Source organism: Adelges cooleyi, unplaced genomic scaffold (assembly GCF_023614345.1).
Source record: "Adelges cooleyi isolate 19-005CV unplaced genomic scaffold, UGA_ACOO_1.1 ACOO_flye_CR_arks_rails_tigmint_CR_PRNA_30, whole genome shotgun sequence".
In the NCBI taxonomy this organism is placed as follows: domain Eukaryota; kingdom Metazoa; phylum Arthropoda; class Insecta; order Hemiptera; family Adelgidae; genus Adelges; species Adelges cooleyi.
In genome coordinates, this window is record NW_026095971.1 from 14,694,685 (window position 1) to 14,722,100 (window position 27,416).

General features: G+C 30.7%; 2 protein-coding genes across 4 annotated transcripts in view; both read right to left on the reverse strand.

Annotated features, from left to right (window-relative positions):
• Positions 1 to 27,416, reverse strand: part of LOC126837928 (60S ribosomal protein L17) — a 309,752-nt gene that overhangs the window by 205,164 nt on the left and 77,172 nt on the right. Inside the window, exon 1 of one of the 3 annotated variants that reach the window (XM_050571931.1) lies at positions 22,226 to 22,229. The exons of 1 other annotated variant lie outside the window; for it this stretch is intronic. The gene's annotated coding sequence lies outside the window, so the exon portion shown is untranslated. Of the gene's footprint in view, positions 1 to 19,142; positions 19,153 to 22,225; positions 22,230 to 27,416 lie in introns of those variants that run through there. One more of the 3 variants, XM_050571935.1, reaches the window with a different exon arrangement.
• The window catches only part of LOC126837917 (monocarboxylate transporter 10), a 161,068-nt gene that overhangs the window by 119,202 nt on the left and 14,450 nt on the right, over positions 1 to 27,416 (reverse strand). The gene's annotated exons all lie outside the window — the stretch shown is intronic.

Here is a 27,416-nt window from a genome sequence, read left to right on the forward strand (position 1 = left end):
AATGTCATCAGTGTAAAACCGTCAGTCGTCATGATAGGTATCCTTATATTAATATTAAGGGCTCTAACTTTCACCATAATTATTTTTTATCATCACGAACAATATTTTCATAGTACAGTTCAAAAAAAGTTGTTCGGTTTTTTTGGCCCAGTCTAATATATATATATATATAATTATACTATGGTATTTTAAGTATTCATGTTCAAGTTTCTAAAAAATACATTGACTGCAAACTTAAAACTTAAATTTGTATTATTTTTTACAGAGTTCAGAAAAGTGTATTTTCAAAACGTCGTGCGCTGACTAATTACAAATAATTTATCAGCCACAATATAATTTATTCAAGAAATATAATGAATTGAGTCATATTTTAAAATTTTAAGTAATAGGTATTTTACGGTGGCGAATATAAATTCAAGATAGTATAAATAAATGTAAACTAATCAATTACATCTAATTTATTACAAAATATAATTTAATACTAAATGTAAATTAATTAATAGCAGTCATTAGAGTAAATGTGGCAAGTTTTACTTAAATGAACATGATGTAAAGGCAACCTCCACATTACGTGACTGTTATATTATTGTTAACTTTGACGCTTAGCTGAGAAGGTATTATTCTTTTAAACATTTGTGTGTCTTGAGTCCACGATATCCTAAACCGCTAAACCGATTTCTTTATGTAGCAAGTCTATAATTCAGATATCGTACTCTATTTCTTTATTTGATAAAAATTGTAAGTACAATTAATTTCTCCGCTACGCGGAAACATATAGAAAGACCTAATCGTACCTACTGAGTAATATAATACCAAAAATAGCAATTTTAAGCACCTTGCTTTTACAATGCTTTTTTCGACATCTAATATTTCTACTATTTACAGATTCACTTCGAAACCTTTAATTTTATATTTTCTTAAATTTTAATTTTACCTCTAGTTGTTACTTTTTAACCTCTAGTTTTAATAATTTCCGAAGACCTGTTACCTCCTCTATCCCAACATTGTTCTTCACCCCAATTTCCATGTACCAATGTGTTGTTTTTTTAATTTTATACATTTCTATTTTTGTCCGCACTATAAAACTGCTTATTTAAAATATGATTCATTAACCTCATGATGGCAGCGTTGGGCCTTCATGGCCCGTTAAGCTACATGATGATATATATATATATATATATATATACTGAAATATGTTTTTAATGAAAAGATGTAACATTAACGTTATGACAGAGAATATTATTACAATTAATATTTGTAAAATCAAGTGTACCTACATATTATTTCGTACTATGTTAGTGTAAAATTAAACGTTAAAAACGTATAAGTACAGCTAAACGAGAAATTTTCAGCGGTGCATCTTTTCAGATTGACCAATGCATTGAAATTAAGTTCGATGATATTTAACTACGATAATTGTACATTGTCATTTATCATACGGTTCATACGTTGACGTTAGGTTCATATAATTATGATGTGTTCAAGGCTAAAACTCTTTTTTGGATCTCATAATCATAAATTATTATGCTGTGCCGCCTATTAGTCGTTGTTTCATAAAACAAGACTTCATAATGGCATCTATGTCAATTGATTTATCGATGATGATTTACTAGTTCAAATATTATAGTCATAGCAATATTGAGATTTATAAAATTCCGGGTTTTTAAAATAATTTACAATTGTTTTTAATTTGTCTAAGTTGATTTTGATATACTTTTGACTACTGACAAATACAATTCATTTTTAATGATAATGAATTAAAACGTACCATGTATCATTTTTCTCAAATTGAAATTATTTAATTTTAGAAGATCCGACGACTTCCTACCAAGTCAAATTTTGGTACAAACTTGTACTATTGATATTTTAATAATTATGGAGTTATTTACAATCGTCTAATTTATCCTACAGACAAAAGAAAAATGTGTGCAGCTTTGTAACTTGTGGATAATTTGAATTTTTAAACGAATCCCATATTTAGGTATGTTATATGTATATTATACCGCAACATTGCATATCATTGTGTTAATAATTTATAGTACTATACTTATTCTAAATTAAAATTTCTAATTTAACGCATAATCGACTGTCATTAATTTATTAGTTTTTAACCCCCCCGGGTAATAGGTAAATATGTATAAATAAAATTACAACTTTGTGATTATTTCTAAAAGATTATTCGGTCGTCGAGTTTAGGTATAAGCAAAAACATTATAATATTTCTTTAAAAAAATATTGTGTCCTTATCGTGCGCAACTTTATTTCTTATGTGGACAAAATAATATTTATGGCGTGTCTCGTATTGAATTTACCGTCGCCGCTGTTCTTCGAATAGCATATAAAAGGAAATGTTATACAGATAAAACTGAACACGAGCTGTGGTTTCAGTATTGACAATATTTCCCATATACTCCCCTATGCTATCTGAATCAGGAGGGGGGGGGGTGTACGACGTGATACGTGAACATGATAAATGACCGCTAGTGGTTGACCGGTCAGCCCCGACCCGACTCAAACGGAAATTGTTGTAGTTGTTCCGGTCGACTGATTGTATAAAAACAAATTATTCAGATACCAAAAAAATCAATAAAAATATATATAATACCAATTTTATGAACTGTCAAAAACCTAACCTTGATAGAAAATCATTATTGAATCAATCGAGAATCATTTAAAATTTAGATAACGTTATTGTCTATCGATTATATTATTATAATACTAAATAATTAACAATTATTTATTTGTATTATCATTGAAAAGTTATGACTTAACCTCCCTGATTAATATGTCGTATACAATCAATTAAGAGCACACAGTCACACAATCATATACGATTATTGTATAGTTGCGCACAAGTGTCCATCAACACCTTGTTTCCAGTTTGGTAAACAAAAGCCTGATATGTTAGTTGTTTCGCTAAATTGTCCGACTATTTCACGATAAGGTTTTTCTTCCTGATTTTTTTTTAAATACAAACAAATTCCGACGCAACTTATAAACAAAAACGAAGTGCTCCGTCACGTTTTGGGTGATTACACCACTTAGTAGAGTGTAGATAAAGATTGTGTATCGAAGGCGTTAAGATCATTGTTCGGGGTAGCTTACATTAGTCTCTACTCTGTAACGAGACTCAAAAAGTAATATCGTGCTTCCAGAGACGTTATCTCAGACACCGGCAAAAGGTAGTAATAATAATAATGTTTCCTCGTTGCGTTGACAGGAAGCAGACGGGACGACGACGCGAGGTAAGCTTTCATAAATAACCACAATAACGACGCGTGCAAGTACACCGACATAATCGTCAATGCCCTCTTAGTCACGCGTACATGGTTATGAAAACAAACTAGAATCTTCGCGAATAGACATTTAGGTATAATATATTATTATTACTGGTATAGTACAAAATATACTACGGCTACTGTTTACTAAACGCGTCCGACAACGAGATTGACATATTGTTATATTATATCTTAAAATCTCACACGCTATGTTTGGAATATATTGCACATCTGGTCCTCGAATACGACTCTCTGTGGGGCTTTGAATTTGATGTTGCTCAATCTAATATGATATATTGGTACATTGATTTTTATGAGAATTAATATTGTGTTCTTCGACAATAGTCGGGTCAATGGCGAAATGCTGCCGTTTAACTTAAATACCTAGTCACTGCCTCATATCAATAGAAAAACTATGCAAAAACAACTTAAATTCTAAAAAGACATGTTAATATGAAATTTTCCAAAAAACAATAATCGCATAATTAAACCATTAAATGTGTCAAGCCAAAGGGTTCGCAAAATGTTGATTTTACCACTAAGTACCGCTGTAAAATAGTTTATTGCCTAAAATGATTTAATCTACAATTATATATTTATTATAAATAATTAATACACAATATGTATTCGTTAGACAGCTGTATAAAATTTGAGGCACTTAAAACAGCCGCTTCTCCTTCTCCCATGTGACACGACAATGGTTTTATTCTTTTAAATCGCAAAAATATTTAACATAATACAAGAAAATAACGCGAATAATCAATAACTGCAAAATTAACGATAATACTTTGAAACTGATTTGCCAAGACAACAAGGCACGAACATACTTATGTAACATAATATGATTATATCTTTGGTTGCGATCCACTAAATGCCAATGATATAATACGTAATTTGTGCGATACTCATGAGAAGTTTTACAAAAGTTGTAAAAGGATAATTTTGGATCAGTACAAAGGTCACGACTGTACCATTTTGGCGTCCGTATTCGTTAGACAGGCAGCCGGTCTGGCATTGCACGAGGCAAGATAACCAGAGCAATAATCTAGATCGAAGGACAGTGGATGTTACTGGACAGTGCATGTGTTCATTTTATGAATTACCGTGAGGACATTTCGTTTTGAAAACATAATTTCCATTAAACTCGCATAAAACTGCGAACCTCGCTAGTCAAAGCAATTCGGTCTGTAATTCAGTCTTTCTTAACCACAACTTATCCCAACCGCAATTCAATTGTACAGGCAATTAGGTCTTATTGATTTCTGCTTGCAGATATTATGATTAAATTGCGTGGCATGTACAGACGGCCATAACGATATCTATAACTCAAACGCTTATTATAATTGACCGGTTTAACTGTATTTATGGACACGTCCGACTCTATAGTTAATTGAAAACACTGTCGTTTTAAAAATTGGTTTTGTATATGCGTTTTCTATTCCCGTTATATATTAGTGTTCCTTCGCCAGAATAATGTAATGGCCGATCGTTAAAATTCAAATTTTAATGAAACCGTTATTTTCTGTGGATTTGTTATTTTTCTAGATTTACTCGTTTATCCAAGTTGTCGTGGACCGTTTTTGTAAAATCGTTCTGGTAGTCGAAATGGAGCATTTGGCACGTAGCTCTAACACAAAACTTCCTTAAACGTGTAATTAAGTATAATAATTGATATTATACTGTGATCATGTAAAGCTTATTAACGGAAATTATCTATAATTATTATGATATGATAATTATGATTATACAATATTATATTGCTTAAGTCTAAACTGCGTGGAATGTTAGTGGTCCGCATTAGTAGTGTCATAATAATTAGGGATGATCTTTTCTACGTATACTTAAATAATCCCTGTGATACAAACCACACCTTACCATCAATCACCATATTTATTTGTTAGAATATAAATCAGTATATTTTGTACTTAAAATATCTATACATAATATATTCAGTACTACGATTATCATTAAAACTATTTAGTTTTTATACAAAACCTTTTCTACTCGTCCAACTTAGAAATATCTTCTATATTTGTGATGCAAAAAAGGATGTGTGACCTCTTGTCGCGAGAATTCAAATCGCAGGAAACGCCAAAACATCAATCAGGGTCAGAAACATATTTAAGAAAAAAAATGATGTCATCTGCTTATGAGCATTTTTATTTTAACTTTTGATTAAGTTTCATTACTTAAGAATGTAAAATAAAAAGTTAACAATATTTCAAAACAAGCGTTTTTTTTTCAAAAAAATAATTTTCCAAAACATAAATTCAACCAAATATAACTCGGCAAATTATCTTCAAAATAAGAGAACTATTCTGATCTCAAAATGTCTAGAATTTAGTTTAGAATTTGGTATAACCAATAACTCTTAATTTGATTTTTGTGACGAGGTCCCTTTTCCCTTTTTGTCTCAAATTTATAAAAATGTATTTCTGTGTGTACGTTTCGGCATAACACTCTGGAACGCCTGGAGCAATTTCACCCAAACTTGGTAACATATGACTTAAGATCTAGAAAAAATATATTGCTAGGATAAGACACTGTTAGCACCCCTAGGGTATGAGGTAGGATGGAAAAGGGTGACAGGTAATTATAATCGACGATATCCGATATTATAGTGATATTCGTTGGTTTGGGCAACGATGGGAAACACATTGTTTACTATTAGGTAAGTGATGCTTACTGATTTAAAACTGTCAATAGTGCTACTTTTTAAATGTTTCCGTGTTGTTGTTTTTTGTTATGAAGCATTTACTTAAAACCAGAGTGTAAAGAAAATCGTTAGAAACTTATAGTAGTCTACTCATCGCAGTGCTTCGTTCGCTTAGGTTCCACATTAAGCCATTGTGCTCAAACGGCTTTTGCGTTTCTTAATTCTTGCAAATCTCTCAAATGGGTTTGGGAATGACATTTTTCGAAAACCAAACGGTAATCGCATCGATGTTCGGTATAACAATAACCGAACACTAATCTTTAGAGTTAACCGAACAAACCGCAAAGACATGCACTATTGTCGTTATTATCCTTGAACTGCTGCTCGTGGAGCTTTCAACAAAATATGTACAATAACGATTATTACTAAACGACACGCTGCACGGGCGTTAAGTTTGAACGACTTACGCATTTGGAATACAATATCTTTCCGCGTTTATAAGCCTTGTCACTGGCTAATATAGATTGATAACCGCACGTCTTGTGCACACATCTAGTCTTGCTGTACACATTATTATTTGCTACCACGATGCGATGCCGGCGACAATGACCGCGCGCCGGTGTTAAAGAAATGCCCACCGCCTGCCGGTCTAGGGCGAAAACTGCTGCCATCCGGACAGTGACGGATGAGCGTTCGGTTTTGCCGTTGATATTTTCACAGCGGATGGCCACTTGCCGGCAGCCCATATACACCTATAAACTCACCTCGACCTCCCGGTGACGATACCTGATAACGGACAGGGAGTTTTTTCTTCGCATAGGATTTTTTCGGCCATGCCCCTTCGTGATTGATGATACTTTTTGGGCATACCTACCAAGAATATGGGTGACAACAGCGTCAGCGGCGACCAGATTTTTTTATGAAATTACTGTCAAACAACGCTCGTGTTACCTACGGGTCACAGCAAATAAATGATATACACGTTGAAGACCGGTAATCGCCATGTTGAAATTACACAGTGCATCGAAATGATACATACTTTTTATACATATTTTATGAACGACTTTTAGTAAACACTGTTCGACACATGTCCGAATTTTAGGGGCTCTATCTTTCAAGCTTCTCTTAGCGGCGCGGTGTTAAAAAATTAATGTGGTCCTATTTTCGAGACACAATCGGTGTTGTGTTTTGTGTTGATAAGTGGTAACAATACCGAGTGACTAAGAATTTTAAGTAAATATGTCGGCGCTTAGAATCGGTACTTAAAGCTCATAAATAAAAACATTTTCGTTTTACTTTATGTTTGATGTTTTCAAGGACCAAAATGACACATGTACTGTATTATTATAAATCTCCAAAGTGATTCTTGTAAACTAAGCATAAACGTTCACACGCGTCGACACAAATTTATTTCCTCGCATTTAAATAAAACCGCCTACAAAGATAGTATATAGTACAAACTCTCAATCACACGAGTGTAGATAGTTTTTTTTTTCAATAAGTATTGGCGATTCTGTGGCGCCTATTTTTTTTATCTTCTTCCACCAATCGATGGACTTAATGCGAGTAATTTACACGGAGATAATGAGACGAACGTTTGTTAGATTTCATTATATAGACCCGCCGAATAGGTTGTTGAACGACCGTGGTATAAGAAGGGTTGGGCGTGGAATGCTTAAGTGAAAAACCTGAAACATTAGCTATATGATTAATTGTTGCAAAGTGCTGGTTAGCGTTTCAGTGAAAATTGGAATATATATATATAATATAACTCGCAGACGCCTATGGTCACGTGTGCGGATGAAATTCTTTCGAGTGAGAATGAGAATTATTATCATTTCTCGAAACGGATTACCGTACAGGTCTAAATGTATCATGCGCCGCAAATAATAAAGGTTAAGCTTCAGAGTTAAGTCGGCGGTACGCGCGGTTTCCTATGGTAATTTACCGAAACCGACACAGAAAGTGCTCACTTAAAACGTCTGCAAAAAAAACCCTCATCCTGTAATACGCTTGTGTATATGTATAATATTGTCGTCGTCGACATAAGAGCGACGGCATTATATATTTTTTTTAAATCCACAAATCGAGCTCGTTTCGGTAATTTATAACAAATCCTGTTACGTTCAGGTTCAACTCCGACCTCGTCCTGAGAAATAATGATTAATAATAGCCATAGCGATAGCTAACGCCGAATACACTTAAGTACTTTAAAAATTAACTGGATTATAGTATTATTATTGTTGTAAATTATATGTAAATAGGTATAATATTAAAATATAAAACGAAACGGATCTCGTCTAGCTTGCAGTATCCACAAGAGTGTATTTCCAACCAACGTTCGACTATTTGCATAAATTAGCAATCAAATCAGTTTTGGCGCACAAAAACTATCATTCTAAACAGTAGTGCAATTTTCCCATAGCGTGGTCTGAGAGTTAGATTGGTTGGCGTGTTCAATAAGTTCGTTTCCAATATTATTTGAAAATAATTTCTAAATCGATAATTTAAACTTTTCTTTGGATATAGGTAAAATTAGTAAAATTCCGCATTTATGTTTCTCAGTTGATTTATTCATTATTTCACGGATTATTTAACTACATACGTATTGAAAAGAGTAATTAATCTCATAGAACTCGGCTACGAAACTACTAACATAAGATAATGAACATTCTGAGAGTGATGTAATTGTGTTTAAAATTATAAACACCGTATTTGTTTTTGATTAGTTTCGTTGTAAAACGTACTCTATTGATTAAACCTATTAAATTGAGCGACGCTGGAATGCTCTAACATATTCACAGTTTCGCTATTTGGCCAACTTAAAGTATGTAAAAACTCATATTAGTATATAGTGTAATCGTTTTAATTTTACATCGTGAAACGAATTACGTTTAAACACATTAACCTTTATTCTTCCATGATATAATGTTATTTGAACGATTATGGCGGGTCAGTAAAGTGACGGCAAAAGTGATTGTACTCTTAATCCGATTAATAACTTGTAATTACTTTCTCTCGCAGCGAGTTTGTTATTTAGTCATTTTGGAGAAAAGAAGATTGATAGTTAGTTTTATTTTATATAAGTTTTAAAAAAAATTTGATTACCTAATATTCTTATTAACTTGAGTAGTAGTATTTGGTACATTTTTTAATTATCTGATGTATACCCACGCCACGGTTGTGGAACATTTTTTCATAAATTCTTGAAATGGACTGTAATTTTACCAATTAAACACAATTTATATCAGGAAATTTTATGATTATTTTTCAAAAATGTAATATAATTTTATTACCTGAAGTCGTTAAATCAGCTTTACTTGTGTGTACTACTTTATTCACTGATTGACCGGAATGTGATAACGTCTTAAAGCACAACAAATCATGCTGGCTACGTGAGGAGGATTTGTTATTGTATCGAACGAGCCACTGTAATGCCGCCAATCGAAATAGAACATCATTGGAGTTAACTAGTTAGTTTTTACAATAATATGTCGTCTAGTAGTGGTTTGGTTGAACGTCAAGCATTCCCACGAACCCGCCGTTTTCTTTAGCTGCGCACTGACCGTCTCAATAATTGAAGTTAAGCGGATAACTAACGCAGTATTGTTGAAGACTTTACGACCACCGCCGTTCTTAGAAAACAATTGATGTACAACAAAATAGGGAAGGTATTTAAATTACCGTATTATCTTAAGAGATAATACAAGCTGATAATATGAGAAAAATGAAGTATTATTTACGTTCCACTGTAATTAAGTTTAGTTATAGTAAAAAGCAAAAAAAATTCGAGCCAGAAAAAAAAAACTATTTAATAAACTTGTTGTTTGATAATAATATTATGGTGTTAATATTATACTGGTTAATATTTATGTAAATTATAATAATTAATATTAGGTTATTTTTCATAAATTTACATTAAAATAATATTTAAAAAATTGACCTTAACTCTGATAATATGTTGGTATTAACTATATACTTACACTATTTTTTATACTATGTTATGCACCCAATCCTAGTGTGAAAATTTAACGTTGTTACTGATTTAGATTTTCAGAATGAGTTGACCGTTTAAAGGTTATTTCTGTTGTAAGGTTTACTAGAATAATATCGGGTTTAGTCGTATTTTTTACGATTTTCTAAAGCACTCTCGTCTAGTTTAAATATTGTTGGAATGGGATTGGAGTTCTGGTGTCGGTCCTGGTAAGTTATAATTAGACTAGCAAAAAAAATTCTCATTTCAAATTTTGTTCTTTAATTACATTACGGAGATTCTACATTTAATATTATTTTAATTTTACCGATTTTTATCATAGAGGACTTACCTTATCTGTCCCACGTCAGGTATTTGAAAAAAAAATTGGCTAACTACTAAAAAATGTAATAAAAACAAATGTTTCTATTCGCATTATCAGCTTATATAAGTTTATATTATAGACCGAACGTACTTACATCAGATATTATGATGGAATTTTTGATATTTAGTCTAATGTCGTGGATCATTTAACCATAAAACGTACAATCAATTTTGGATACAAAGTGAGGTTAATCCTATTAGTTCAAAGTACAGATAAGGTAGAATATTTATTTGCGTACATCGGTGTTACTGAGACGACTAAGTAACTTAGTGTTCTAAATGAAACCGCAGGTGCGTTTAAAATATACTGTCCGAAACAATAATTTAAAAGAAAAACATTGCCAAACATAAGTGTATAAAACAAAATATGATTTTATTTATATGAAACTCGTTATGGCAATTAGTTTCGGTAACCTCCGAGTTGAATATGCAATTACGCGTTGGAATATTCAATTTTTTTTTTTTTTTATAGTTTAGTATCACTTTTCGGGTGCGTTTTACGGTGTTTAGGAAAATATAAATTGCAAAGTTGTCCATGCAGAAAAACGGTCGGTCATTGCCGTTTGGGAAATACGATTTCCCAAAATGGTGTTCGCCCAACCGTTTTGCAGGAAACACGCACATACGCATCTCCCTTACCCCTCTCTTCCCCTTCGTTGTACAGGTTTCTCGACAACTCGCTAACCAATGCTTTTGCCGTGAGAAGTTCAACGTATACCGTTTATAGCCCTTAATTTGTAACGTGTCGACCCGGAGCTCATAATGCATTCGGCCGACCACTACAATATAACATGTAATTTGGCCGAAATTTTGCTTTTTTCTTTATTACTCAGTTTCTTTCAGGCCATTTAACAAAAACCGTCTTTGCCCGACACAAGCGTGTATACACCGCCGTTCAAGGGTGCCGATCCGGGGTCTTTTAGCACCACCATCGCCGACGGTATCAGTCACTTCTTGACATCTGGTTCACCCCACCCCGACGAAGCCGTCTCTCCCATTCAACGCTTGCAAATCTGCGCTTAAATAGTTGTGAGGCGATTTATCTCTAGGTCATTCCCCTTCGATTACCGCCAAAATATTCTTTTCTACGAATGTCTATATTTTTATTCGGACGTATAAAATAAAACTGCTATGAGTCGCGTGATTCACAAAAAATTATACAGACCACCATTTGGGCAGTCATGACGTATAGGTTTGTCGGTAAATTTAAAATTCTATTTTTTAAGGCTTTTATTATTTTAGGTACTATAGTAACGTCGTAAAGCGAACAAGTTAAAACAATAAAAGGTAAAAATAGCCCTCAAACACGAACCTATAAAAATATAATAACTATGTTGAACCTTACATAGAATTTTGTTAAGACATTAAATTACTTAAAAAGTATTTTTTGTTACTGTTTATACTGTATGTAGAGTTGTATACCGGTGATAATAACCACTGGAAATAATTAGTACAGAACAATATTTCAAAAATCTTGAGTATTTTTTTATAATATCTTAGGTGATCTTCATTGATCTTTTTCAATTTCTTTTATCGTAATTATTTCAAATGAGAACATAAGTATATTTACTTTTATAGAACGATATAGCCAAGCAGTCGAACTTTTTAAAAACGCTTATTAACATTTATATTATTATTCAATTAAATCATTATTACCTTCCACGGATTTAATATTAATATTTCTAGTAATAATAACATGTGTGTACAGGTAGAGCAGCGGAACGACAATTCCGTTCAATCGACGCTTGTTGGCTACGTCGACAGATGGCGTTACGGTCATGATTTTAAACAACTCTAATCTGAAACGTTCTAACCAGAAACATTTGCTGTTCAAACTTCAATGTGTACTTTTTTATTACCAACAACTGTTTTCTTACAAACCATGTTTTCCTCAAAATAACAAAATTTTTCTTTTTCCGATTGTCTTTCACTGCTTAGCAGTCTTTAGTTTTGATACGAAGCATCAATTTTGGCGTAGTCAATGTTAAATAATTTAGTTGTTAAGAAAAAAATGCTTATTGCATAAACATGACCATGTAAATACGATTGAAAAATTCTCCAAAAAAATGTATATCATATGATTGGTCTGTTTTCGATGAACGAAACGGAAACGGCTTAGCCATGAAGGATCATCGCTGGTTGTTTTCATTGAACAAATATAATTGCTTTGTTGTACGAAGCCATTAAAAAAAATGATATCTAGTTTGGGAATCAAGATCAATCTTATAAAAATAATAACATAATTGTCTACTCCGATTATTTGAAAACAATGAGCACACATTACACGAATTATTACAATGCAATGTCTCCCACAGTAGTGTACAAAAGTTTGTTTATTAGGTACCTAAAAGGTTTTTGAAGCTGTATATATACTAAATAGTAAATTATCGAAGTTTGCTTATAAAAATGACTTTAAGATACTGTGCATTATTACTGCTCGTCGTCAACTACTTTTCTATTAAAATATTGTCCGTAAGTACTTTTATATAAATATATTTAAACTGTGTAATGTACGGTAAAAAAAATTGTTTTAATTTATAAAAATTCTCTATTACCATCTTATTTTCATTATGACTACTCATTTCAGTTTAATCCATTATTAACATACAGCGTACGTTTTATGCCATTTATTTTGTATCCTAACATCAGTGGTGAGTTTTCTATTTCACAGTATAAGGATAAACAATATGTATCTGGAAATGTTACAATCGATACGCCGCTGGTCATAGATAACGTGAGTCAATAACATATAAATGCATTACTTGATTTCATATAAATTTTGTTTTATACACACGTCCATATAGTTTTTTGGGGAGGGATACAGGTTAAATTTAATTAAAAAACTAAGAAAAAATGATTAAAAGTTGATGTCCAAAACTGGAATGTTTTTGAATATTTGTACATTTCCAGAAGTTGGGTTAATCCTGAAAACGTCCAATTTTATACAGCTTTTTCTTAAATAATTATTACAACCAAAAATAACATAACTAGCACAGTCCACACCAAGCACAAAATATATACTTCTCTATGTAATACAAAACATTTCCACAGAAGTGTATAAAATATTAATAATTCTTTTAATAAATAATACAATCGAAACAAATATTATATTTTATAATTTTGATTTATTAGAATTCGTTTATCTAACATATTATACCCGAATGACTGCAATCACGTCATAATTGTGTAAGATTAGAATTCTTTTACGTAAAATGAGACGCTTCTCACATTAAAATTAAAAAAATTAAATGATCATCATTCCGCTGAAATATTTCATAATAATATGTTATTTAGATGGTAACACTATTTTACCGCTGTGATGCAGAGGGCATTAATTGCGAATATTTTCAAACGTGGATTGTTAAAGACATATGCTCCAAAGTGAATCAAAAAAATCAAATATGGTCAAGTTGGTACGGTGCATTTGATCCTGAAATAACTTGCCCAATAAGCAAAGTAATTTATACATAAATACTATTAATAAGTAGTAGATATTCCATTTATAAATATGAGATATCAGCATCTTAAGTCACTGAAGTCATATACTACTTACTACTTATTAGGTACTGCAAAAAATGTGTGGTTCCAATAATACTCAGACAATATTAACAGATAATCCGTTACTGTTTTAAGAATAATTACTTTATTAGGAGGGACTTTAATAAAGGGCCTACATGTTCTATAATTTATTTATCGTTGGCTATAATGACATAACAGGAGTATAGTTAGCCAATCACCTGTCAAAATATATTATAATCACCAAATTAGGAAAAAAATATTGCGCTATATGAATAAAATACATTGTACTGTTTTCAGAGCAATTTCCTACTGAAAAATGCAACTATTGAAATAGGACCACTGCTGGCTTTATATAGTGAGGTAACATTTTATCAGTGGAAAGTAACTCAAAAAATGTACTCTGGCTTATCGTTTATTGGGTCTTATACAATGCATATTAATATATTCGGTTATAGAAAGAAATTTAAAAATATAATAAAACACGGTCCTGAAAGTGTTCTGGACATTTTTCAAAAAGCTGTACTTTGATATTTTATGTTCAATATTTAGCTTTTAATAAGTTTTTTTATAGTTGTTATTATTGATCTTGTACAATCTATTGAATTTCAATTTATATACAATTTTGCTTAGATTAAATATAAAGTAATTTTGATACTAACATATTTTCAAAAAACAATACCTTCACCAATTTTGCAATATTCTGATATCTCACATCAAATAATTTAAAACGGTTTGAAGGTAAAACCGAGATATTATTTCCACAAATTATATGGGAATTATCAAGCTGTACACGCTACTCACGCAAAATGACATTCTAATTTTACTTTTTTAATGAGCAAATACAAATGAATAAACATAGGTAGATTCTGTTTCAATATGCAGCCTAACCTGACCAAAATTATATCATAGTAGTAAGGACATTTATTTTTGTTTGTTTGTTTGTTTATTTACTACACAATAAACTAGTTTATAATTAACTATTCAACAATAACTAAGTATTTTTTTTTGTATTATTATTTACGAGATACCGAATCAACACAACCTTGGATATTTATGTTTTAATGAATCAATAAACATTTACGTTAAAGGAATTTTAACGTTCCCTAAAATAATGGGAAATAAACTAATCAAATTGTTTTTTGTTCAAGTTGTCAACAAAAAAAAGTAAATACTATTATATATACTATTTTTACATGAATTATTTATTAACAATTTAAATACTTTGTGGTTTAAAAAAAGAAACTGATTTTAGTTTTGTATTTACCTTTTGTATATGTTTCTTGATTTTAACTTACCTGAAACAAATAAAAATGTCTCGATCAGTATAAAATAATTTAAAGTCATGATTATTTTACAAATAAATTCGTAATGAGTAGTCATCATAGGCGTTTGCAGCTCAGTTTCTTTAGCCTTCTCGACGTAGCACTTACACATTTAATTATGTTTATTCTTCGTACCCCAATTGCCTTTAAAAAAAAAACTTATTTATTTTTTTACACTTAGAACCTAATAATAGATATTGATACTATTTGCAAAATATAATTTTGAACTAATAAATCAGGTAAGAACTTAAAGTAACTCAATATTCAATATTCAACTAATTCAATTTTATTGTACCATTCAATATACTATATAACGTCTTATGTCACTTTATACAATTAATTTAATATTTCTAATAGTATAAAGGTATACAGTGAGTTGCTGTAAAGGACATTTCTGTCCAAATGACGTTGGCTGGTTTCGTCGACAGATGGCGTCATGAACATGAATTAGGGACAGTGCAACTCGGCTAGCATTCGCTTTAAAAGGCCCAAAATCGTTAAACTTCTAACCCAAAACATTTTGCGTTTGAATCCTTTGAATATAAGATTATAAGATAGGTTAGGTTCTCCTTTAACCGAACACTTTTCACTGCTTAGCTTTTCTGAGCATTAATGCAAAACTACAAAAAACTGAAGATATTACTTTTAAAGTGTTTTATTTTACTTTAGGTGTTCAAAAATTAGGTTAGAAACAGATTTATACATAGTGACTTGTTTTGATATTCAAATAATTTTCCCATCTAATGATTATCATCAAAGTGTTTTTTTTTATGTAATTTTTATTATTTTCAGTTTTAAAAATGTAATATTTCCTTCAATTTGCATCACTGAACTGAATATATTCCTACTGATGTGTAGAACGTAAAGCAAACATAATAAATATTAGTTCAGAGCTGTTTATTGAGATTCCAAAGAACAAACATATTTTAAATTAAAAATATTGTCTATAGGTCATTTAATTAAATTAATTGAAATAAGTTGCATAAAATGTCGGTCATATTTCATAAGATTAAAAATTTGGGGAAGCCGAATTAAGACAGAAAAAAGCGGAAATGGGTTGTGGTCCTTTGGATAATATGTTATACGTGTAAGTATTACTGGAAAAGTCAAATCTTCCTTAGACGATATTTTTGTTTGGCGTTAAATCGCTTTTACTGTATCAGTTAAATAGAAAAAGTCAGTTACAATCTCTGGTGAGCGTCGACTATGGTAAACTTTACTGTCGAAAGTGTTTTGTCAACGAAACAGAAACTTTAGAAAGATTACAGAAAATCATTAAGTAATTTATTGGTTTTTTTATAATGAATATATTTTTCGGGTACCCGTTGATTGTTGATTTACACATAGCAACCTAGAAATTGAGTACAAAAGTGTAATTTTCCCCTTTAATTTTTAATTTTTTCTACCGTCATAACCCATGTGTAGACTGTAAAGTGTGTTATTTTTAGTTAATGGATATTTTTAATATTTCAGAAAATTAATTTTAATGTTTATGCATCGGTAATGAACATATTTTAATAATTGTTTCTGCTAGTATACCGACTTAGTGTGCATTTATAATATAATACGTCAAAGCGATGATCGTACTCTATCCGACTGTGATAAATGTATGATAGCGAAAATGCTAAGCATTTGACCGGAGGTTATTTCACGCGGTTATTTGTATGTATATACTGTAATTTACATGCACGTCTAATAGAGTGAAATAATTGTCAAAATTGGAATTCCTCGTCGTTCTACCCAATGTACTTTTCATTCGTCGCCAAGATGGTGAATATAGTGCAACTGGTATTGTGCCAACGACGTGACATCGGTTTCGGAACGATCTTAGGGTCGGATTACGAGAGAGTAACGTTTTAGCTGTGCCATGTACTTCGTCTCCGCCGAAATGAAACATTCTCCCTGGAAACATTTTCAACCTGACGATAGATCCGTTTCCAATCTAAATGCTTTGGCGGCTATCCGAAACTGGGACTTTGTCGCGCAGGTCATTACAATTGGGTAACGACTAACGAGCACCCTCTTTAAAATTCTGTGCAGTTGCAATCCGGTTAAAGGGTACCTATCGGCCTAATTGGCCGATATTCGCCAGCATTTCCGTGTATAGTTCTAAATCTTTTCGACAATAATGGTCCAGAGCGAATTTCAATTCGGAACTGAAACTCAAAGTTTAAGCTGAATATTATTATAATATACCAACTTGTTGGCTATTTTAAAAAAAAAGTGATAACTTTCAAAAATAAATACTTTGAGTATTGAAAGTTTTTACATTACGGAAACAGACAATAGTATGATTCCGACGGACAAATGTTACAGAAAAAAATACTTTTAATATACCTAACAATATTTAGTATTTACTAAAATACTTGGTAGTATCAACTTATCACTACTCCAATTAGATCAATCTTGTTAATGCGGCACCAAAGAACAGTATACATTTAAAATCAAGTATGAAATTATTAATTTAATCAGTTGTCCATATTATATTATATTTTTTTTCTAGGTAAACTAATTATGTCCTTTTAGACATAATCATTTTTGTTTTTTATCTGATAAACATTGTTTACATGGTTTTTTTAGAAAAAAGGTGTAATCCACCCTTAAAAATAATAGTAAAAGATTAAATTTATTAGAAGCCAATGGTCCGAACAAAAATTGTTCTTCTAAAGCATTTGAAAATGATATATGTAAAAAATTGCGGCAGCATAAAAAATGGCAATTTGCAAAAAAAAATCATTTAAAAAACTGTATTTTTTGTTAAGGATACACTATTAAAAATTAAAACTAAATTTTTTAAAGGGTTGAAATTATTTGGATAAGAAAAAATGAATTCATCTTTTCCAATCCATGACGTTTCGTGTCATTGTGCAAGTATTTGAAATAAAAAAAATAATATCCTCACGTTGACAATGTATTTTTTCGTGAGCTGTGTTTTTTAATATTATTATAAAATACACTAATCGTTTACTGTGGGAAAAAAAAAATCGTTTTTTCTGTTGCACATGAATGTGGGCTTATATATTATATCTGCATGTTAAGCGACCGCAACCGGAACGTATAGCTTTTATTTTCGCATAACGCAATGAAATTCTAATTTCGAACAAACGTTTTTAAATTCAAAATAATAGCGCGGTCATTTTTCTTCCGTCACAATACGAGTGTACCGAACCGTTTATTTTCCAATAGCAGCGTTATAGTAATACAATATAAAAATAAAAAAATTCCAGTCCCGTTGTCGTAACCATAGATATTATTGTTTGAACGTCAAAAAAAAAGTAATAAAAATCAGTCTCTCAGGCAAAAGGACGGAGGCTATTCTTTATAATATTATGAACATGATGGACCGTCGGCTTGTCTGCGAACGAAACACAAACAAACCGTTTTTCATCCATTTAAATTATTATCGCCAACAGAATTCCACATACACCGCCGCCAGTGTGTGTTGTCACTGTCATTTGTTTCTTTCCGTTGTCCAAGTATCCAACGATTTCTCATTCGCCTTATCTATTCGGTTAGGTTAGGTTCGACTCCAAAGTGACCGTGTCCGCGGCTCCGGCCGGGTGTTAAATCGCCAAAGGGAGATAACACTTGACACCGTTAATCGCACACACACACCGCAACGACCGCAGCGATTTACATGTAGTACTTATAAGATGTCCTTACCAGGACTGGAAAGACGACAATATTATTATTTTTATCGTGGTCATCATCATTATTGTACAAGTCGTTTTGTTTCGCATCCGCAGACACATGAATGTTGAAACGACTCGGGTAAGGCGACGGAATAGTCGAGTCACCGTATGCTCGCGTCGATAAGAGACGATTTTATAAAAACCTGGATAATATTGAATAGATAATATATTTTTTTAAATTCAACACCAAATTACCGAACAAAAATTTTGAAAAGCGCCAAGCGGTAAAATACACGATTACATAAAGTATAAACACAGTGTCTGGAGATGCATTTATGCGATATATCGGTCAATATTATATAAGTACGAAACAAATTTTTAAAAAGACTAGCACAATATAGAGTCAGAGAGTTTATAGACTTATAGGTTCATAGAGAGGACAGGCAGGTCACGGGTATTTATGAACAATTAAATTTGAAAGTGGTGAGATCAACTATATATAATATAATAAACTTAAAGTCTATAAACTACTATATACGAGAATAGATAGATGATATTTTCTTGATTTTTATAGAATACTCCACAAAAATTTAGAACTCAGTCAACAATTTTGTTTAAAATTTATATTTTTAGCTTTATGAAGAAATCGATTCGGCGGTTAAAAAGAGATTGTGGGTTCAGATAAGTAAAAAAATCTATAAAAACACATTATTGTATAATAATGTATATAATATCTTCCCACTCTACATTGAAGCTAACAAATATATACACTACTATTTTTCCAATGTATAAGGCTTTTTAGTTTGTCGTTAAAACGCAGTAATAAGGTTCAAATTGCAGCATATCTGGTGACACGCTGAGCGTTAAAATTTTAAAAAGATCTTTGAGAATTCGATCGAGGTATATTTACCTGACCGCTCTACATTAAAATGATCGATTTTTCCCTTGGGTCCGTCGTAAAGAAAATGTCTATTGGTACTTTTAACATGATAAAAAAAAACAAATTCATTTCATAATAGTGTTTTGCTCGACAAAATACACAAATAAAGAAAACTACAAAGAATCGAGTGCTGTTGACGTTCGATTGGGATTGCATAGTTAGTTACGGTTATGGCAACTGAGATTAGCTCTCCTTATTAGTGTTCTTATAAGTTCTTCATAGTCCTAAATTCTGTGAAACTTTCAGTGAAATGGTAACGTTTTAGACTTATGAGAGTTTTTAAATTCTTTTAATGAACTCCGTCGACAGCTTGTTGAATTAAGAGAAAGCATGTAGCATGTGTACTGATAAGCGGCTTTTATTATTTTATAGAATGAGAGAAAACCATTATTATTTAAATAACTTGTATTTGATATGTTACACTAAATAATATGGACACAAAAATGTCAGGTGGGGTTTCTGCCCACACAGTTATCGAGTTACCTCAAGTATTAATGGTCGGTAAGATAAGTTGGAAATAAAGGATAATGCATATGCAGATATGCTACTATTAACAAATATTAGTTATTGTTGCATTTAAAGTAGGTATTCAAATATTATCGATTGATCACTATCCGTAGTAAACAATAATAGTAAATAATACTTGATACATTGCACTGTTTACACTTGCCAACACTGAAATATAATATCTAAATAGGTACCAACAGAAAAATGCAAAATGCATCGCCTTCGGCCTATCACCCTTATAACTATTAACTTAAGAGGAAACTACACAAGAAAAATAACAATTGGATTGAAATTAATGAAACATAACAATTTTCTGTAAAACAAAAAAACTTGTGACAGCAGCGGTTTTTTGCACATAATCATAAATTGAATTTCCTCCCAATAATAACTAATTTATCAAAAATATGAGAATTTATTATACTTAGATTTTAATTTGTTTTATGTTTTTTTGTTAATTAAAACATGTATTATATAGACATAGAATCGTTAAGTGTTTATCATAAAATCTACTAAAGCAAATAAATCTAATTACAAAAGAAAAATATTTTATACTGCCAATTCTCGAGATGAAATTTTATATAAATACAATAACAAACAAATTCTTCTCGATTATACCTATCAGAAGTTACAAAGATGTAAAAAAAGTGTACAAGTTATATATTCAGAGATAAAAAAGTCTCACAATTGGAAAATCTTTCGTGAAACGTTTAGTATTCACGATTTTTTTTTCAAAATAACTTTGCAGGTGTAGGTAATATTGGATGATGACAGTCATGGGTAAATCTTTTTATGACTTTTGGTTTAGCATATCTAGACTAAAGTTTCTTTAATACGTTATTTATTACACACATAAGCATTCCAACAATATGTTTTTTCCGGAACTGTAAATAAATGTCAATCAAACATGATATTATATAAACGACTGTTTAAGGTAATAATGATCTTCAATCACCCAAAAATACAATTTGTAATTAATTATTGTTTCAGCTTATGATTATCAAATATAGTAAACATGACATTTTCCCAATTTTATTTTTTAATTAAACAATTTGATTTTAACTGTTTTTATTTTGTAGCTTAACTTACTGGTTTTATTTTATTCTTAGATAAACAATTTAGTGTATTCTCTGTTTTATTTTTTTTCTGTTGTCTTTGTGTACTTTTCATTTGGTAAAATACAGTTATTGTATTGTGTCATTTTCCAGTAGAACTCAGTTTTTGCACTATACGTTTATATTTTATTATAATAAATTATAGTTTATAAAAGTAACTTCTGTTAAGAGTAAGCGTCACATATTCAATGTATCCAAATCGTATTATTTTTCTAGAAGCCCAAAATAACAGTTGGTGTTTAAAGCTTAGATTATGTACTTCAGTAATTCAAAATGTTATAGAAATAACAGTACAAAAAAATAATTTACGTTAGTAATAAATTAACCTCATAACTAATGTTATTATTACATTTACAATTGTTGGCAAAAGTACTACATAGAACGGTATTAAAGGATTATAAAATATATTTTAAGCATTTAAAATTATGCCATGCTCTATAAACACTAATTTTAAATATAATATTGGAAAAATAAAAAGCTAATCAATTTGTCGTGTGATTTATATTTAAACATAATTATAAATTATATAGTGATAATTACTTGTACTAGAACTTAATACCTGTGGTAATCTTTATTTGAACATGGATTCAGTTCTACATGACATAATTACAACGTTATTGTATAAAAAAGTACAAGTATAGGACATAGGTTGAAACAATAGGTTGTAAAACATTTTTTAAAAATTATCCATTTTAACAGAACAATAAAACTGAATTAAGTCAAACAAGAAAAAAATAGTACAAACTGTACAAGTACTTAATTAGGTTTTGACTAAACACCTTTGATATATAATATCCATTTATTATAACTCTTAATAAAGTTGTCTAAATATGTAATGAACATTTTTTCCAAACACAATTTTTAAGTATTCCTAACTTTAAATAACTGTTGTTTTAGAACTTTTGTAAAGACTGTAATGAAGCTTTTTAATATTAATTTACAAGATACTGGTTTGAGGATCCAGTCTATTCGATAATACGGGATAATATCTCACCACTGCTGCAAATGTTATGCATGTCGGCCCACACTTAGATTGTTGATGAGAAATGAGAGTACCAAATCGTACAATAAGATAAATAATTTATTATGTTGATAGTTAACTAAATTAATGTAGTTACTATTGATCAATTTTTTCTAAACCCTAAGTTAACATCAGTCACAAATAGAGCACCTGCGAAGCAGATTAAGCTTTACATATCCATATCACACTTTCCTAGTTTAAATACTAACCATTCCGTTTTAATATGCAACATTTTCGAACTACTAACCTACTAACCTAATCTATTCTAACCATGAACGCGTTTTGTATAATTACAACAGCTCTAATATAAAATATAATAACAGTTTAATAATGAGAAATTTGTGAACGACATTTTTCATTTAAACAAAGTTTAATTAGAATTTTCTTTAACCACTAACTAAATTTAAAATGTATCATTAGAAAGAATATTAGAATTTATTTTATGGTTTTTTATTTTTTAAATTACTTAACGGGTTCTTTCGCTTATTTTTCCTCTTTCCGTTTTTTTATCGACTATGTTACAATATTCTAAATTGACATGTCTACAGAGTCAACAGAAGAATACGAATCGTTTTAAGTATTAGGTATGTAAACCGTCGAAGCATTCGAAAAGTGCACGAGCTATTATCGTAAACGGGTTATTATACTAAAGCACGCATGCCGAACGCATTTGAGTACCTTCAGTATAATATAGTGAAGTAGTCACGGGGATAACTACCTGATGATTGTGATCTGAAATCGGTATACTATAGTCTATGTGCCGTCGCTTGTTTTATTTTTTGTTTTTATCAATCGTGACTAAGAGAAGAAGTATAGAATATTAAAAAAAATAAAAACAGAAAAATCTACACATAACAACCGTTATCGTTGGTTATAAATCCGAACCGCGTGCCGCCAGAGAAGTCCATGTACGGCCAACAATGTGCTCCGTTAAACGATTTTAAATAACTATAGGTATACCTAGCGGCCAATGGATAGTCAATTTTTTTTCGTCTCATTTTCTTTGTTGTTTTGGCTTGCGAGTTTTTCAGAACAAAACTCGCCTCAGATAATTCCATTACGTTTTGCCCGGAGTCCCGGACGCAATTTATCCTTGTCATAAAATACCAATCGTTATGAGTGTTTTAGACATCCAATAGAGAAGCTAACCGACATGTGCACCTAACAAATTTGAAACAGTGCCAAATATTTTACACGCAAAATTAGAAAAATAGGTAAATTTTATGTCTGACGCCAACACATTACTAAGGTGTATACTAATTTTTTTAATGTTCCACACATTAAACTTAACCGTGCATGACGCTATAAAAAAAACACTAAATTTTGTGTTATATATTTACGGAAACACGCTTTTTACCCTGATAAAAATAACATATATATTACAGGTAAGTAATAAGTAAATTGAAGAGATAAAAATATTTACAATTGTTCCAATTGAATTAATTGTTAATTTTGTTAAAAGCCTTTTTTGAAAGATGTAAAATTTCCGCATAAATATTAGAATTTAATTTGTAAATGGAATAGTTAAATTTAAGTAGATATTTGTCTTAAGAATAATATTAGATGTCCCATTAATATACTACTAATATTCTCGATGTAATATTGTCAATCAAATGCATGAGATAAAAGATTGTCAAAAACTCTTAAATACCTCCAATAAATTCTAACAAGCGTATATTAATAAATCAAAGACCAGTGAACTGGAAAATCATTTGAGAAGATAAAAAAGTTTCAGGAATTCGTATACTATGACCAAATACAAATGGGGTAGTAGTTATTTTCTGACCATAAGTGTTTATGCGATTAAAAATAAATACATTTAAATGTTGCATTGGTATCCCGAGATTAACCTCGTTTCGGTCGAGTTCATATTATCCACATCGGATTCGGTCGAATGGATTTATAATTTTTATTATTTTAAACCAACGGATGCACTATTACCCGTCGAGGTAACCGGAATAGACATTACTGACGGTGCCATAAAATAAACGGGTCAAAAGGGACAAAAAACCCGAGAAAAAATGATATCCCAAACGTTCATAAAGTGCATCTACATTTGATTTTCTTTTTTTCCTCTTTTTCATACATATTTATATATATTTCTTTTAGTACGTCGTTTACCGCATTGTGATGCAATACTAAGCTTGGTCGAGAACGGTAGGAAAAAAAATTGTATCTAAGTGCACGCTTTTTTTCTTTCGTTTATAGATTTTGTGATTGAAATGTTTATTTGTGTGTTTATAACTCATAAAACACTGGTTTTGGTGATACATTATGAATGATGACAATTCAAAACCACATAAGACTTAATATTATCGTTATGTATTGCGGAACATAATAATGCAATAAAGTATTTTTTAATTTACCCAGGAGTTTGAAAATTATTTTCAAACACTAACTGCGTTCGTATTGTCTAACAAAAACCGTCAGACCGGTGCGGATGATTAAACTAATAAAGAAAAACTACAATGCCACAATTCCTTATTTCGAAAGAATAAAATATATATATGTAACTCCCGGGAGACTTCTTATTTATAAATATTAATAAAGGCTTATATACTTGTATATTATTTATTCGGTTAAGAAATGTAAAGAGTTGTACTATTATAATCAATAATTCATCGTGTAACAGTTTGATTACATATCTATTCAAATTGTAATCCAAAATATTTGTTTACTAAACATTCTGTAATATTTTATTTATAAATTTCATGTAACACTTATGGTTTTACACATAAATAATATAGTATGAATAAAAAATGTAAGTTTTATAGTGCTATCAACACTAATACCTAATCCTTTTAGTGGCTGCCAGCATTTTCTAGTATTTGGCAGATGTGTGTAGGCAGTAGAACAATATTAAACTGAAAAAAATATCAGTTTATTTCAGTTTTATTAAAGTCGTTCTTTCTCTTCGCCTTATTCCATGCAAACAAAGACAGTTACTCTAAACCTTCTTTTAATTCAAAATATGTTATCCGCTAATCTCCTAAGGTTTCGTTATCGCTTTATTTTCCGTTACAAAGTGTCCAAACCCCTTCCGACAACTATTCAATTATAATTCCTGCTATTTCAAACGAAACTAACAACAACCAATTAAATATACGAATTCAGCGTTAGATATATACACAATTGTTTTAGAATGCACGGATAAAAAGTTCTGGATAAAAACCCCTAGGAAAAAGTCATAAAAAGCTAAAACATAAAGTATAGTATACGAATAAAATATACAAAGTTATATTTCTTTAGTTAGGTGAAGTATGGTTTTGATTGCAGTTGGGTTTTTAGGGCAAACTTTATTTTTGCTTTCGGCAGAATAAATTAGTCTTTCCTTCTCATCAAAGGTGATTTGTCTCGCAACAGTTCAAACTTTGTAAATGTTTGAACCATTACGACGAACGTCTCACTGCCAAACAGATGTCGACGTCTGTAGTTCTCCCTTATGTATTTCCGGGTGTCTTTGTATAATTTTGGGACTTAGACGCTGCATAATATTTTCTCCACGCGAATTCTGATGAATACATCATTGTTTTTTTTTTGTATCTCTTACTACGCTATTGCTATTATATGTGGGGTAGAGTCGCTCTCTTACAATATACAACAACGAACAACTCAAAAGACGACAGAAGAACCTCGATCTCTGATTTTCTATCAATAAACCCGACAACCCTTTTGCGGTCACCACGAAAATGTATAGCGGTCAAATGAAGCGGAAAATATAGTTTCGGAGTAGAAAGTTTTCTTTTCTTTGACAAATAAGCTCTGTTAGAGTGTTTTCCTTTGCAGCTCTCGCGATTCTCGGCGTACCATATTTAAAGTCTATTATTATTATTAGTACCATGCAGTGCCGGCTGCGCATTGTGACTGTAAAATAAGCTCTGGTTGGAAATATTCATATTTCCTGTATTATTAGTATTATTCATTTTAGCTTTGATGCGTAGCTGTGATATTTTTCTTTTTTTGTGTCTGTAAACACGATAACTTTTTTTCCTGTTGATCAAATTACTCGTGTGGCTTTAGATCCGAAATCATATGCGATTAGTGGGTCAAAAGCGAAAAAGTAAACTTCTTCACCCCAGAAAAAAATTTTTTTTTTAAACTTAAAAGCCGGATTTAAAACTTTTAGCTTCCAATAATTTGGTATAAATTAGTGAAAAACGGTCGGATATAGTCGAAATTTTAATAGAACATTGATAATGCATGCCTTTGTCCACACATGCCCTCAAACCCAAATTTTGACAAACTCCCGCCCCATGGGGGGGGGGGGTCGAAAGTTTTTTTTAATATTAGGCGCAATTTAAGACTTAGAGATGAAAACTAGACATTTTTAAACATACAATATTACCATATTTCCAATATATTTCATATAGGGATCTATTTTGATAATTAATTTTTTTTCAACTTTAAAACGCATATAGGATCTATTTGTGTACAAAAACATGTGTTTTTATTTCAAACGTATTGTTCCTAAGAATTCTTCGATTTAAGTTTTGAAAAAACATTTAAATTCTTCATAACATTAAACATTTTCATGCAATGACTGTGGAACAATTTTTAAATTATTTTTAGTTAATTATTTATTTCGTTGTAAAAAACTGCAATTTTAAATTTTTGAACTAACTGAAATAATTAGTTAACAAAAAATAATTTTTAAATTGTGCTACAGCCATTGAAAATGTTATTAAGAATTCAAATGTTCTTTCAAAACTTAAATTGGAGTATTCTTAGGAACAGTACGTTTGAAGTAGAATGAGTTGTTTTCGACCAAATATACGCAGATGGTGAGGCCCTTTAAAGGGAAAACACTAAAAATCTTAAAATTTGGATTTTAAAAGCTATATTGGGCTTAGAAACTAATTTTTTTTAAATTTTTTTAATGGAATAGTAATAAAATATCGGAACATAAATATTTACAGCACAAAATATAATATTTTTTTTTTTTTAGTTTTGAAGTGCCCAGGTTTATTAAATTTCCAAAAAAATTTTCTCAGTAATTTTAATATTATCTATATTGTAAAACAGTTCACAATGGACTTCTTAATATAAATTTAATGTGGTATTTTAAAAATATG